The following is a 13057-nucleotide window of genomic DNA, read 5'->3' as shown; positions in this document are numbered from 1 at the left end:
TCTCCAATTTCTCCCGCACGCGCGCAGTCTTCTTCTCCCTTCGGGGTCGTTCACGGTTTCAGGGGAACATAGAGGACAGAGCGAGATGGGAACTGAGTAGATTATCCTCGCTCTCCAGGGAACTCCTCGGACTCTAGCGTTCGCGCATGCTCAAGGTTTATATTCATCTGGCATCTGCGCATGACACAGGTAAAGTAGAGGTCGTGCAGAGGGAGCATGCGAGAGTGGAGGTCGTGGGTAGATGGAGAGTCCGCTGACCGGAGGGTCGTGGGGTTGGGGACGGTTGGAACGCGCATGAGTCCGCGGACCGGTTGGGTGAAGGCAGCCGTTGGGGAGGAATTGGAGGACGCCACTGCGCTGGAGGCCGCCATTGGGAAGGAGGAGTTCGAGGGTGCGCTGGACGCCATTGTCGCGGCCGCGGAGGAGACGCGCGTGCTGGAGCCGCCGGCGGCCGTGGCTGAGGATTCCCGTCGAGGAGGCGCGCGTGCTGGAGCCGCCGGCGGCCGTGGTGGAGGAAGCTAGGTCACGCGCACGCTCCCTCTGTGGGCTGGACGCCGGCTGCAAATGAATGGGCCTCAGATCCACAAAATGCATTGGGCCGCACGAAAAAATGCCACAGGCGCGTGCCATTTATTTTATTAGTGCCACATCGGGCATTGAGAGTGAAGAAACATGGCTTATAAGGGCAGCTGTGGATTCTATGTTGCTTATTGAGAGAGATGGAACAGAACGTGGTGTATAAACCTGTGCATGTACTGTTTATTTTGTTGCGCGGGACTAACGACGGCAGAACGGCAGAACGCGTCAGAGGCAGACTACTATTGCTTACTTAATAAGTAGTAGATATATATATATATATATATGTTTGAGTATATAGTATAAAATAGGAATATGTGTGTTATGTTGGTTAGTTAGATGTGAATGTAGATTTAGATTCAATAAATATGGTCTAAATCTTTATTTATGTACAATTTCAGTTTTTTACTATTTAAATAAGGAAGAGCACGATACGTCGGAACTGTGCAACCGTAAAAAAGTGCTTTATATAATAGAGGAAAAGTGGAAATAAAATAAATGTGAATTTGGGATTGAACATGGAGCAACTCCCATATATTAAAAATAAAATATTTTGGTACCCAAAAAATCAATAAAGGATCTAACTGGAGTAGTCTCTTTTGCCCTTCAGATTATTTATGATATTTTTATGAGCATTCAATATCACATATAATCTCTACTACTTATTAAGTAAGCAATAGTAGTCTGCCTCTGACGTGTTCTGCCTCTGACATGTTCTGCCGTTCTGCCATCTACATGCGCCCCCCCAGGGCCAGCAAAAAATTACATGTACTCACGAGTTGAATCTAGACAGTTCAGCCACTAAACACACAACATCAGAGTTCTTATTGTTGGGTCCGAGCCAACGCTTATAAGCCGCTCTATGTCTCCTTTACTAGCCAGTATGGTACTATTTTTTTGCAAGACACAACACCACAGCAGTACCGGCGTTCTGGGCTGAATTTTTGGTGCGGCCCATACGTTTGGGGCGGCCCATACTCCAGCGACCGCAGCAGTCTTCTTCCGCACGACGTCGCGCCCAACCGCTCGGTCAGCTCCACTACGCAATTCGCTACCTCGGCTTCGACATCCGCGACGTGCAGAGCCCGGAGGACATCGTCTTCGCGGAACGGCTCGTTTTTCCCGGTGTCGGCGCCTTCGGCTCCGCCATGGACGTCCTCAACAGGACGGGCATGGCCGACGCACTCCGTGAGTACATCCAAAGGGACCGCCCCTTCCTAGGCATCTGCCTCGGTCTCCATTCTCTCCACTCGCTCCCCACACCTCTCTCTCGCCTCCATTCTCTCCACTCGCTCCCCAGTCCCCACTCCTCTCTCTCGCCCTCTTCCTCCTCGAGATCTTGCCCCACCCTCCGCATGAGTCTTGTGTCACTGTAGCACGCATCATCGCCGGTATCGGAGAAGTTGCCGTCGTCGCAGCAGTCCTTGGGAGAAGAAACTGACGCCTGCACAGGCCCTGGATCCACGTTCTTCTTCCCTGTCCAGCCGGCGGTTGTGGCGCCCCCTGGCTCCTCTCTTCTTCCCCGTCCAGCCAGTGGTAACGCCCCCTTCGCGTCTCAATGCATGCGCAGGGATGGCTCGGTCCGTGCTCCACCGTGTTGCGTCGGTGGCGCCGCCAGATCCCCTCGCTGTGGCCAACACGATGTGGTCCGTGCTCGTGTTTGTCTCGGTAGCGGGAGGTGGAGTTCAATCCTGCATTGGGGCCCAGCCCCGTCCCCCTCCCTCGGCGCCCAGATCCCACACCCTACCTTGGCATTCGTAAGTTCTAGCGCGCGCTTCTCAGAGAGCTCGCGGAGTTGGCGCATGAAGCGCCCGTGCTCCCCACTGATGGCCTCCCAGACGACTTTGACTGGAGGGACCACATCGTCGTCGGGCCATCAAGAACTAGGTCGTTTTCTGCCAAATCTGGTGACCATGGATCCAAAGATCGGAGTCGTTCCTTTCACATCGATTTATTTGCTCTTTCCTCCTGAAATTCTTTTCTAGGGCTGCTGTTTAGGGTTTGTGTGGATCCTGCTGGTCGTTCAGCGCGTTGGGAGTGCTGGAGGGTGCGCACTACCTCACAACTGGCAAGTTGGAGGTGCTTTCGGAGCAGGAGTTCGTGAGAGCACCTAGAGGGGGGGTGAATAGGTGATCCTGTAAAAACTTAACTTATAGCCACAAAAACTTGTTAGAGGTTAGCACAATAATTGCCAAGTGGCTAAAGAGAAGATCTTGCACAATACAACAATCACAGAGAATTCAACACAGAGGAGACACGGTGATTTATCCCGTGGTTCGGCCAAGTACAAAACTTGCCTACTCCACGTTGTGGCGTCCCAACGGACGAGGGTTGCAATCAACCCCTCTCAAGCGGTCCAAAGACCCACTTGAATACCACAGTATTTTGCCTTGCTTATCTTTATCCCACTTGCGAGGAATCTCCACAAATTGGAGTCTCTCGCCCTTACACTTAAGATTCACAAAGAAGCACGGAGTAAGGGAGGGAAGCAACACACACAAATCCACAGCGAAACGCGCACACACACGGCCAAGATTCGAGCTCAAAGACTATCTCACAGTTTCTCACAAGAACAGAGCTCGAATCACTTAGAATCACAAACGGATGCGCAAAGACTGAGTGTGGATGATCAAGAATGCTCAAGAGTTGCTTAGTGTCCTCCTCCATGCGCCAAGGGGTCCCTTTTATAGCCCCAAGGCAGCTAGGAACCGTTGAGAACAAATCTGGAAGGCCATCTTTGCCTTCTGTCGTCGGGCGCACCGGACAGTCCGGTGCACACCGGACAGTGTCCGGTGCCCGATTCCTTTCCTTATTTGGCGAAGCCGACCGTTGCAGATGCGGGAGCCGTTGGCGCACCGGACATGTCCGGTGCACACCGGACAGTCCGGTGCCCCCTTCCGACCGTTGGCCCGGCCACGTGTCCCGCGCTGATCGCGCGGCCGACCGTTGGCCCTGGCCGACCATTGGCTCACCGGACAGTCCGGTGCACACCGGACAGTCCGGTGAATTTTAGCCGTACGCCGTCAGCCGATTCCCGAGAGCGGCCTCTTCGGCCGAGGCAGCCTGGCGCACCGGACACTGTCCGGTGCACCACCGGACAGTCCGGTGCCCCAGACCGAAACAGCCCCTTGGCTGTACACAGCCAAGTCTTCTCTTCTCTTCTTCTTTCTGTTTCTAACACTTAGACAAATATATTAGTACACAAAACCAATGTACTAAGGCTTAGAAACATACCTTTGTTGAAGATTTGCACTTTGTTCATCCATGGGCATTGATTCACATTTAAGCACTTGTGTTGACACTCAATCACCAAAATACTTAGAAATGGCCCAAGGGCACATTTCCCTTTCAATCTCCTCCTTTTTGGTGATTTATGCCAACACAACATAAAGCAGATAGAACAAGTGCAAAATCACTTCAAATAAAAGCTCAAATTGGTTTTGATTCAATTTTGGCATATATGGATCATCCTTTGCCACCACTTGGTTTGTTTTTGCAAATCAAACTCAAATCTATATTTCTATGTCAAACACACATGTTGAGGCATAAAAAGAGTCATTCCAAAAGAGATTGATCAAAGATTTCAAAAACTCCCCCTATTTCCCACTTCTCCCCACAAGAAGCCAACTTTTGACAATAGAGACAATAAGAGACAATAAAAGCTTTTGACAAAACAAAAACTCTATTCTACTATTTTCAAAAATTTCTCAAGTGGTAGCTGATCCATTTATCACTATGGCCTTTATTTTCTCCCCCTTTGGCATCAAGCACCAAAACGGGATCAATCTTGGCCTTCTAACCCCATTGCCTCACCAAGATCTTCAACAAGAATACAAAGGCAATAAGATTGCATGAGATGAACTTGGAATACGTTACCCTCTCATCGGAGTGCAGTGGAAGTCTTTCATGGTCCAAGTCCACCTTTTCCCTTTCAATCCTCCTTCGAGACTAAATCATCAAACTCAAGCACATGGTTAGTCTCAAAGGGTCAAGTTGTAAAAAATCTCCACCTAAACATGTGCATCACTTTGCAACGGACTTGTAAGGTCCAGGGAGTGTTTGTACAACTTGAGCACCATAATAAGCAATAAAATGCAAAAAGGAACATGATCAAAAGCATAAGTACATGTATGCTACAATTCAATCCAGGTTCCGCGAATCTAAGACATTTAGCTCACTACGCAACCTGCAAAAGGTCTTCTCATCTAGAGGCTTAGTGAAGATATCGGCTAGCTGGTTCTCGGTGCTAACATGAAACACTTCGATATCTCCCTTTTGCTGGTGGTCTCTCAAAAAGTGATGCCGGATGTCTATGTGCTTTGTGCGGCTGTGTTCAACAGGATTCTCCGCCATGCGGATAGCACTCTCATTGTCACATAGGAGTGGGACTTTGCTCAGATTGTAGCCAAAGTCCCGGAGGGTTTGCCTCATCCAAAGTAGTTGCGCGCAACACTGACCTGCGGCAACGTACTCGGCCTCAGCGGTGGATAGGGCAACGGAAGTTTGTTTCTTAGAATTCCATGACACCAGGGACCTTCCTAAGAATTGGCACGTCCCCGATGTACTCTTCCTATCGACCTTACATCCAGCATAGTCGGAGTCTGAATATCCAACTAAGTCAAAGGTAGACCCCTTTGGATACCAGAGCCCGAAGCAAGGCGTAGCAACCAAATATCTAAGAATTCGCTTCACCGCCACTAAGTGACACTCCTTAGGATCGGATTGAAATCTAGCACACATGCATACGCTAAGCATAATATCCGGTCTACTAGCACATAAGTAAAGCAAAGAACCTATCATTGACCGGTATGCTTTTTGATCAACGGACTTACCTCCTTTGTTGAGGTCGGTGTGTCCGTCGGTCCCCATCGGAGTCTTTGCGGGCTTGGCGTCCTTCATCCCAAACCGCTTTAGCAGATCTTGCGTGTACTTCGTTTGGGAGATGAAGGTGCCGTCCTTGAGTTGCTTCACTTGGAACCCAAGGAAGTAGTTCAACTCGCCCATCATCGACATCTCGAATTTCTGCGTCATCACCCTGCTAAACTCTTCACAAGACTTTTGGTTAGTAGAACCAAATATTATGTCATCGACATAAATTTGGCACACAAACAAATCACCATCACATGTCTTAGTGAAAAGAGTTGGATCGGCTTTCCCAACCTTGAAAGCATTAGCAATTAAAAAGTTTCTAAGGCATTCATACCATGCTCTTGGGGCTTGCTTAAGTCCATAGAGCGCCTTAGAGAGCTTACACACATGGTCGGGGTACCGTTCATCCTTGAAGCCAGGGGGTTGCTCCACGTACACCTCCTCCTTGATTGGCCCGTTGAGGAAAGCGCTCTTCACATCCATTTGGTACAACCTGAAAGAATGGTGAGCGGCATATGCTAGCAAGATACGAATGGACTCTAGCCTAGCCACAGGAGCGAAAGTCTCCTCAAAGTCCAAACCTGCGACTTGGGCATAACCTTTTGCCACAAGTCGAGCCTTGTTCCTTGTCACCACCCCGTGCTCGTCCTGTTTGTTGCGGAACACCCACTTGGTTCCCACAACATTTTGCTTCGGACGAGGCACCAGTGTCCAAACTTCATTGCGCTTGAAGTTGTTAAGCTCCTCCTGCATGGCCAACACCCAGTCCGGATCTAGCAAGGCCTCCTCTACCCTGAAAGGCTCAATAGAAGAGACAAAGGAGTAATGCTCACAAAAATTAGCTAATCGAGATCGAGTAGTTACTCCCTTGCTAATGTCACCCAGAATTTGGTCTACGGGATGATCCCTTTGAATCATCGCTCGAACTTGGGTTGGAGGTGCCGGTTGCGCTTCTTCCTCCATCACTTGATCATCTTGTGTTCCCCCTTGATCAAGCGCCTCCACTTGAGGTACCTGTTCGTCATCTTCGGTCGGGGGATGCACCATAGTTGAGGAAGAAGGTTGTTCATCTTTTTCCTGTGGCCGCACTTCTCCAATTGCCATGGTTCGTATAGCGGCCGCTGGAACATCTTCTTCATCTACATCATCACAATCAACAACTTGCTCTCTTGGAGAGCCATTAGTCTCATCAAACACAACGTCGCTAGAGACTTCAACCAAACCCGATGATTTGTTGAAGACTCTATACGCCTTTGTATTTGAGTCATAACCTAACAAAAACCCTTCTACAGCTTTGGGAGCAAACTTAGAATTTCTACCTTTCTTTACTAGAATGTAGCACTTGCTCCCAAATACACGAAAGTAAGATACATTTGGTTTGTTACCGGTTAGTAGCTCATACGAAGTCTTCTTGAGGAGGCGATGAAGGTAGACCCTGTTGATGGCGTGGCAAGCCGTGTTCACGGCTTCCGACCAGAAACACTCGGGGGTCTTGAATTCTCCAAGCATTGTCCTCGCCATATCGATTAGCGTTCTGTTCTTCCTCTCTACCACACCATTTTGCTGTGGTGTGTAGGGAGCGGAGAACTCGTGCTTGATCCCTTCCTCCTCAAGAAATTCCTCCACTTGAAGGTTCTTGAATTCGGACCCGTTGTCGCTCCTTATCTTCTTCACCTTGAGCTCAAATTCATTTTGAGCTCTCCTGAGGAAGCGCTTGAGGGTCCCTTGGGTTTCAGACTTATCCTGCAAAAAGAATACCCAAGTGAAACGGGAAAAGTCATCAACAATAACTAAACCATACTTACTCCCTCCTATGCTCAGATAGGCGACAGGTCCGAAGAGGTCCATATGCAGCAGCTCCAGGGGTCTTGAAGTGGTCATCACGTTCTTGCCGTGATGCGCTCCTCCCACTTGTTTACCTGCTTGACAAGCTGCACAAGGTCTATCTTTTTCGAAATGCACGTTAGTCAAACCTATCACGTGTTCTCCCTTTAGAAGCTTGTGAAGGTTCTTCATCCCCACATGTGCTAAGCGGCGATGCCATAGCCAGCCCATGCTAGTCTTAGCTACTAAGCATGCATCTAGACCGGCCTCTTCTTTTGCAAAATCAACTAAATAAAGTTTGCCGTCTAATACACCCTTAAAAGCTAGTGAACCATCACTTCTTCTAAAGACAGACACATCTACATTTGTAAATAGACAGTTATACCCCATATGACATAATTGACTAACAGATAGCAAATTATATCCAAGACTCTCTACTAAAAATACATTAGATATAGAATGCTCATCAGAAATTGCAATTTTACCTAACCCTTTTACCTTGCCTTGATTCCCATCACCGAATATAATTGAATCCTGGGAATCCTTATTCTTGACGTAGGAAGTGAACATCTTCTTCTCCCCCGTCATATGGTTTGTGCATCCGCTGTCGATAATCCAGCTTGATCCCCCGGATGCATAAACCTGCAAGGCAAATTTAGGCTTGGGACTTAGGTACCCAACTCTTGTTGGGTCCTACAAGGTTAGTGCAAATTTCCTTAGGGACCCAAATGCAAGTTTTGTCACCCTTGCATTTTGTCCCTAATTTCCTAGCAATTATCTTCTTACCCTTTCTACAAATAGCAAAGGGAGCATTGCAAGCATAATAAATGGTAGAAGGTTTGTTCACAACTTTTCTAGGAACATGAGCAAAATTTCTCCTAGGCATATGCACAACATGAGAACTAGAAGCAGTCATAGCATAAGAATCATAAGCATGTGAATCAAAATCATTATAAGCATTTCTAGCATGTCTCCTATCATAGTACAAGAAAGCATGGTTCCTTTTAGCACTACTAGCCATAGGGGCCTTCCCTTTCTCCTTGACAAAGATGGGAGCCTTATGGCTTGTTAAGTTCTTGGCTTCTCTCTTGAAGCCAAGACCATCCTTAATTGAGGGGTGTCTACCCACTGTGTAGGCATCCCTTGCAAATTTTATTTTATCAACTTCACTCTTGCTAGTCTTAAGTTGAGCATTAAGACTAGCCACTTCATCATTTAGTTTTGAAATTGAAACTAAGTGTTCACTACAAGCATTAACATCAAAATCCTTACACCTAGTGCAAATTGTAATATTTTCAACATACGAGTTACTTGCTACTTCTAGTTTAGCAGTTAAATCGTTAATTTCACCTTTTAAAGAAGAAATGGTTTCATTACAAGTAGAAAGTTCACAAGAAAGTATTCCATTTCTTTTAACTTCTAGAGCAAGTGAATTTTGTGCACTAACAAATTTATCATGTTCTTCATATAAAAGGTCTTCTTGTTTCTCTAAGATTCTATCCTTTTCATTTAAGGCATCGATCAACTCATTAATCTTAGCTATCTTAGTTCTATCCAATCCCTTGAATAAACTAGAGTAATCAATTTCATCCTCACTAGATTCATCATCACTAGAAGAATCATAAGTATTAGCATTACGAGTGATTACCTTCTTTTCCCTTGCCATGAGGCAAGTGTGATGCTCGTTGGGGAAGAGAGCCGATTTGTTGAAGGCAGTGGCGGCGAGTCCTTCGTCGTCGGAGTCGGACGAAGAGCAATCTGAATCCCACTCCTTTTCAAGGTGTGCTTCGCCTTTGGCCTTCTTGTAAACCTTCTTGTTCTCTCTCTTCCCATTTTTCCCTTGCTCCTGGTCACTATCATTTTCGGGATAGTTAGCAATAAAATGACCAAGCTTACCGCATTTGAAGCATGATCGCTTTCCCTTGGTCTTGGCCTTGCTTGGCTGTCCCTTTCGACCTTTTAGCGCCGTCTTGAATCTCTTGATGATGAGAGCCATCTCTTCATCATTGAGCCCGGCCGCCTCAACTTGCGCCACCTTGCTAGGTAGCGACTCCTTGCTCCTCGTTGCCTTTAGAGCAATGGGTTGAGGCTCGTGGAGTGGACCGTTCAACGCGTAGTCGACGTATCTTGCCTCCTTGATCATCATCCGCCCGCTCACGAATTTTCCAAGAACTTCCTCGGGCGTCATCATCGTGTACCTGGGATTCTCACGAATATTGTTCACGAGATGAGGATCAAGAACGGTAAAGGACCTGAGCATTAGGCGGACGACGTCGTGATCCGTCCAACGCGTGCTTCCGTAGCTCCTTATTTTGTTGATAAGGGTCTTGAGCCGGTTGTAGGTTTGAGTTGGCTCCTCTCCCCTTATCATGGCGAATCGTCCAAGCTCGCCCTCCACCAACTCCATTTTGGTGAGCATGGTGATGTCGTTCCCCTCGTGAGAGATCTTGAGGGTGTCCCATATCTGCTTGGCATTGTCCAAGCCGCTCACCTTATTGTACTCTTCCCTGCACAAAGATGCTAAGAGAACAGTAGTAGCTTGTGCATTTCTATGAATTTGTTCATTTATAAGCATAGGGCTATCCGAGCTATCAAACTTCATTCCATTCTCCACAATCTCCCATATGCTTGGATGGAGAGAGAATAAGTGACTACGCATTTTGTGACTCCAAAATCCGTAGTCCTCCCCATCGAAGTGTGGAGGTTTGCCAAGAGGAATGGAAAGTAAATGCGAATTCGAACTATGTTGAATACGAGAATAATCAAATGAAAAGTTCGAATTGACCGTCTTTTTGTAGTCGTTGTCATCATCCTTTTGGGAAGAAGTAGACTCATCACTATCGTCGTAGTAGATGATCTCCTTGATGCGCCTTGTCTTCTTCTTCTTCCCTTCCTTCCGTTTATGCCCCGAGCCGGAGTCGTTGGATTTGTCATCTTTTGGGTCGTTGACGAAGAACTCCTTTTCCTTGTCGTTGATCACTATTCCCTTCCCCTTAGGATCCATCTCTTCGGGCGGTAAGTCCCTTTGTGAAGAGAACGGCTCCGATACCAATTGAGAGCACCTAGAGGGGGGGGTGAATAGGTGATCCTGTAAAAACTTAACTTATAGCCACAAAAACTTGTTAGAGGTTAGCACAATAATTGCCAAGTGGCTAAAGAGAAGATCTTGCACAATACAACAATCACAGAGAATTCAACACAGAGGAGACACGGTGATTTATCCCGTGGTTCGGCCAAGTACAAAACTTGCCTACTCCACGTTGTGGCGTCCCAACGGACGAGGGTTGCAATCAACCCCTCTCAAGCGGTCCAAAGACCCACTTGAATACCACAGTATTTTGCCTTGCTTATCTTTATCCCACTTGCGAGGAATCTCCACAAATTGGAGTCTCTCGCCCTTACACTTAAGATTCACAAAGAAGCACGGAGTAAGGGAGGGAAGCAACACACACAAATCCACAGCGAAACGCGCACACACACGGCCAAGATTCGAGCTCAAAGACTATCTCACAGTTTCTCACAAGAACAGAGCTCGAATCACTTAGAATCACAAACGGATGCGCAAAGACTGAGTGTGGATGATCAAGAATGCTCAAGAGTTGCTTAGTGTCCTCCTCCATGCGCCAAGGGGTCCCTTTTATAGCCCCAAGGCAGCTAGGAACCGTTGAGAACAAATCTGGAAGGCCATCTTTGCCTTCTGTCGTCGGGCGCACCGGACAGTCCGGTGCACACCGGACAGTGTCCGGTGCCCGATTCCTTTCCTTATTTGGCGAAGCCGACCGTTGCAGATGCGGGAGCCGTTGGCGCACCGGACATGTCCGGTGCCCCCTTCCGACCGTTGGCCCGGCCACGTGTCCCGCGCTGATCGCGCGGCCGACCGTTGGCCCTGGCCGACCATTGGCTCACCGGACAGTCCGGTGCACACCGGACAGTCCGGTGAATTTTAGCCGTACGCCGTCAGCCGATTCCCGAGAGCGGCCTCTTCGGCCAAGGCAGCCTGGCGCACCCGACACTGTCCGGTGCACCACCGGACAGTCCGGTGCCCCAGACCGAAACAGCCCCTTGGCTGTACACAGCCAAGTCTTCTCTTCTCTTCTTCTTTCTGTTTCTAACACTTAGACAAATATATTAGTACACAAAACCAATGTACTAAGGCTTAGAAACATACCTTTGTTGAAGATTTGCACTTTGTTCATCCATGGGCATTGATTCACATTTAAGCACTTGTGTTGACACTCAATCACCAAAATACTTAGAAATGGCCCAAGGGCACATTTCCCTTTCAGTTCGTCAACTGCGACCACGAGGTGAAGTGTCCTTTCCTTTCCCTCCCTCCCTCATGTGTGTAGCTTTCCGTGTGTTGATTCAAGATTTGCATCTCAAGTAGGGTCAGTGCACAAAACGTTTGTGTTGGCTTATAGCTGCTTATCAATAGTTTTGAATTAGCTGATCGAGTTTGACCTTGGAAGCTATGTGATCTGCTGTGCTGACCGATTCTATTTTAACTTGCTTCGTTCACTTCAGGTTCACAAAAATGATTTAGTAGCCTAAGAAATTATCCGATTTAGACCATCTCAGTTACCTTGAGAAACTTAGTTGAGCTCTTTGACAAAATCACAATTTTGTTTGAGCAAATCTCAGTACTTATATAGTCATGTTTCAATTATGTTGCTTCTTTTTATTGTCTAATAGTGTGCCATAGTAACTGCATCTAATAATTTCTTCTGCAACAAATGATTTAGTTACACTTTTGTGCCATGCCTGCATATTTTTAAACAGCATAAACTGGGATAATCTTTAAGCATAACCACCTTTACCTTCAATTCATTAATGGTGTGTTCTCTTTCATCTGATATCCTGATGAGTGTACATCTTCATCTGATCTCCCGATGCTGCTACATTAGTTTTTTGTTGTGGATTTAGATATCTGGTGTCTCTAATTAGGAGCTGTTGGATATCATCCAATAATCTTGCACAGCGAGATCGAAGCTATTTAGTAAGCTGTCTATTTTTTTCTTATTTCTCTATGTTCTTTCGTACTGTTATTAATTGTGGTGTGGGCTCATTGATTATATTCTTAGTTGGGTGATGAGCAGAATCAGTTTGAGTCAATTGGTTTAGATGAGTGTCATGACCATCTCATTAATCTTCAGAAACTTAGTTGGGCTCTTTGACAAAATCTCGATTGCATACTTTTGTTCTTTTTCAGTTGTTTATTACTTACTAAAATCTTTCATTTGTAGGTAAACTGAAACTGTCGCTGCAACAATTCTTCTTGTGATCGTTGCTCCTTGCCAATTCATCGATCTGAGGTATGGAATATTTCAACATGGGCCCTGATGCATAGTTATCCTCTGGCACTGCTATTCCTCTGGCACGCTCCACAACCTCCACTTCTCTTGGTTGAGGGCGCAATAATGAAGATAAATAGTGACCATGCTGCAGTTTATCGACGTCGCCCAGATCGACTCCATTGCCTCTCACCATCTCCAAAATTTGTGGCCGAGCGCTCGCCAACACCAGAGCTACAGGGGTTCCTCGCCGCCTCAACCACCCACACCTTTCTCCATCGGCGCGACGGCTTCAGAGCCTTCTCCAAAATCTGTGGCAGAGCGCTCACCGATGCCAGAGCCACAGTGCTTCCTCGCCGCCTCAAAATCGGTTTGGTTTTAGTTTCATTTCACGTCAAAGGTTGTCATGACATTTATTCATCGTTTGATAAATATGTTGAAGTCGAACATCTAGAGGATGATAACAAGTGTAACGAACCATCTTTTATGGTTCGTTA

The 13057-nt window shown here is 47.0% G+C and overlaps 1 long non-coding RNA gene across 1 annotated transcript; it reads left to right on the top strand.

Moving 5' to 3' along the window:
• Positions 1–12117: 12117 nt before the first annotated feature.
• LOC103638060 (uncharacterized) lies at positions 12118–12783 on the top strand. The gene is made up of 3 exons (XR_558530.2): positions 12118–12265; positions 12513–12581; positions 12715–12783. It is a non-coding gene; the product is annotated as an uncharacterized lncRNA (long non-coding RNA).
• The last annotated feature ends 274 nt before the right edge of the window (positions 12784–13057 follow it).

Source organism: Zea mays, chromosome 9, assembly GCF_902167145.1.
Source record: "Zea mays cultivar B73 chromosome 9, Zm-B73-REFERENCE-NAM-5.0, whole genome shotgun sequence".
NCBI classification, from domain to species: Eukaryota; Viridiplantae; Streptophyta; class Magnoliopsida; order Poales; family Poaceae; genus Zea; species Zea mays.
Note: the sequence above shows the minus strand (reverse complement) of the source record. Positions and strands in the feature narration are given on the sequence as shown.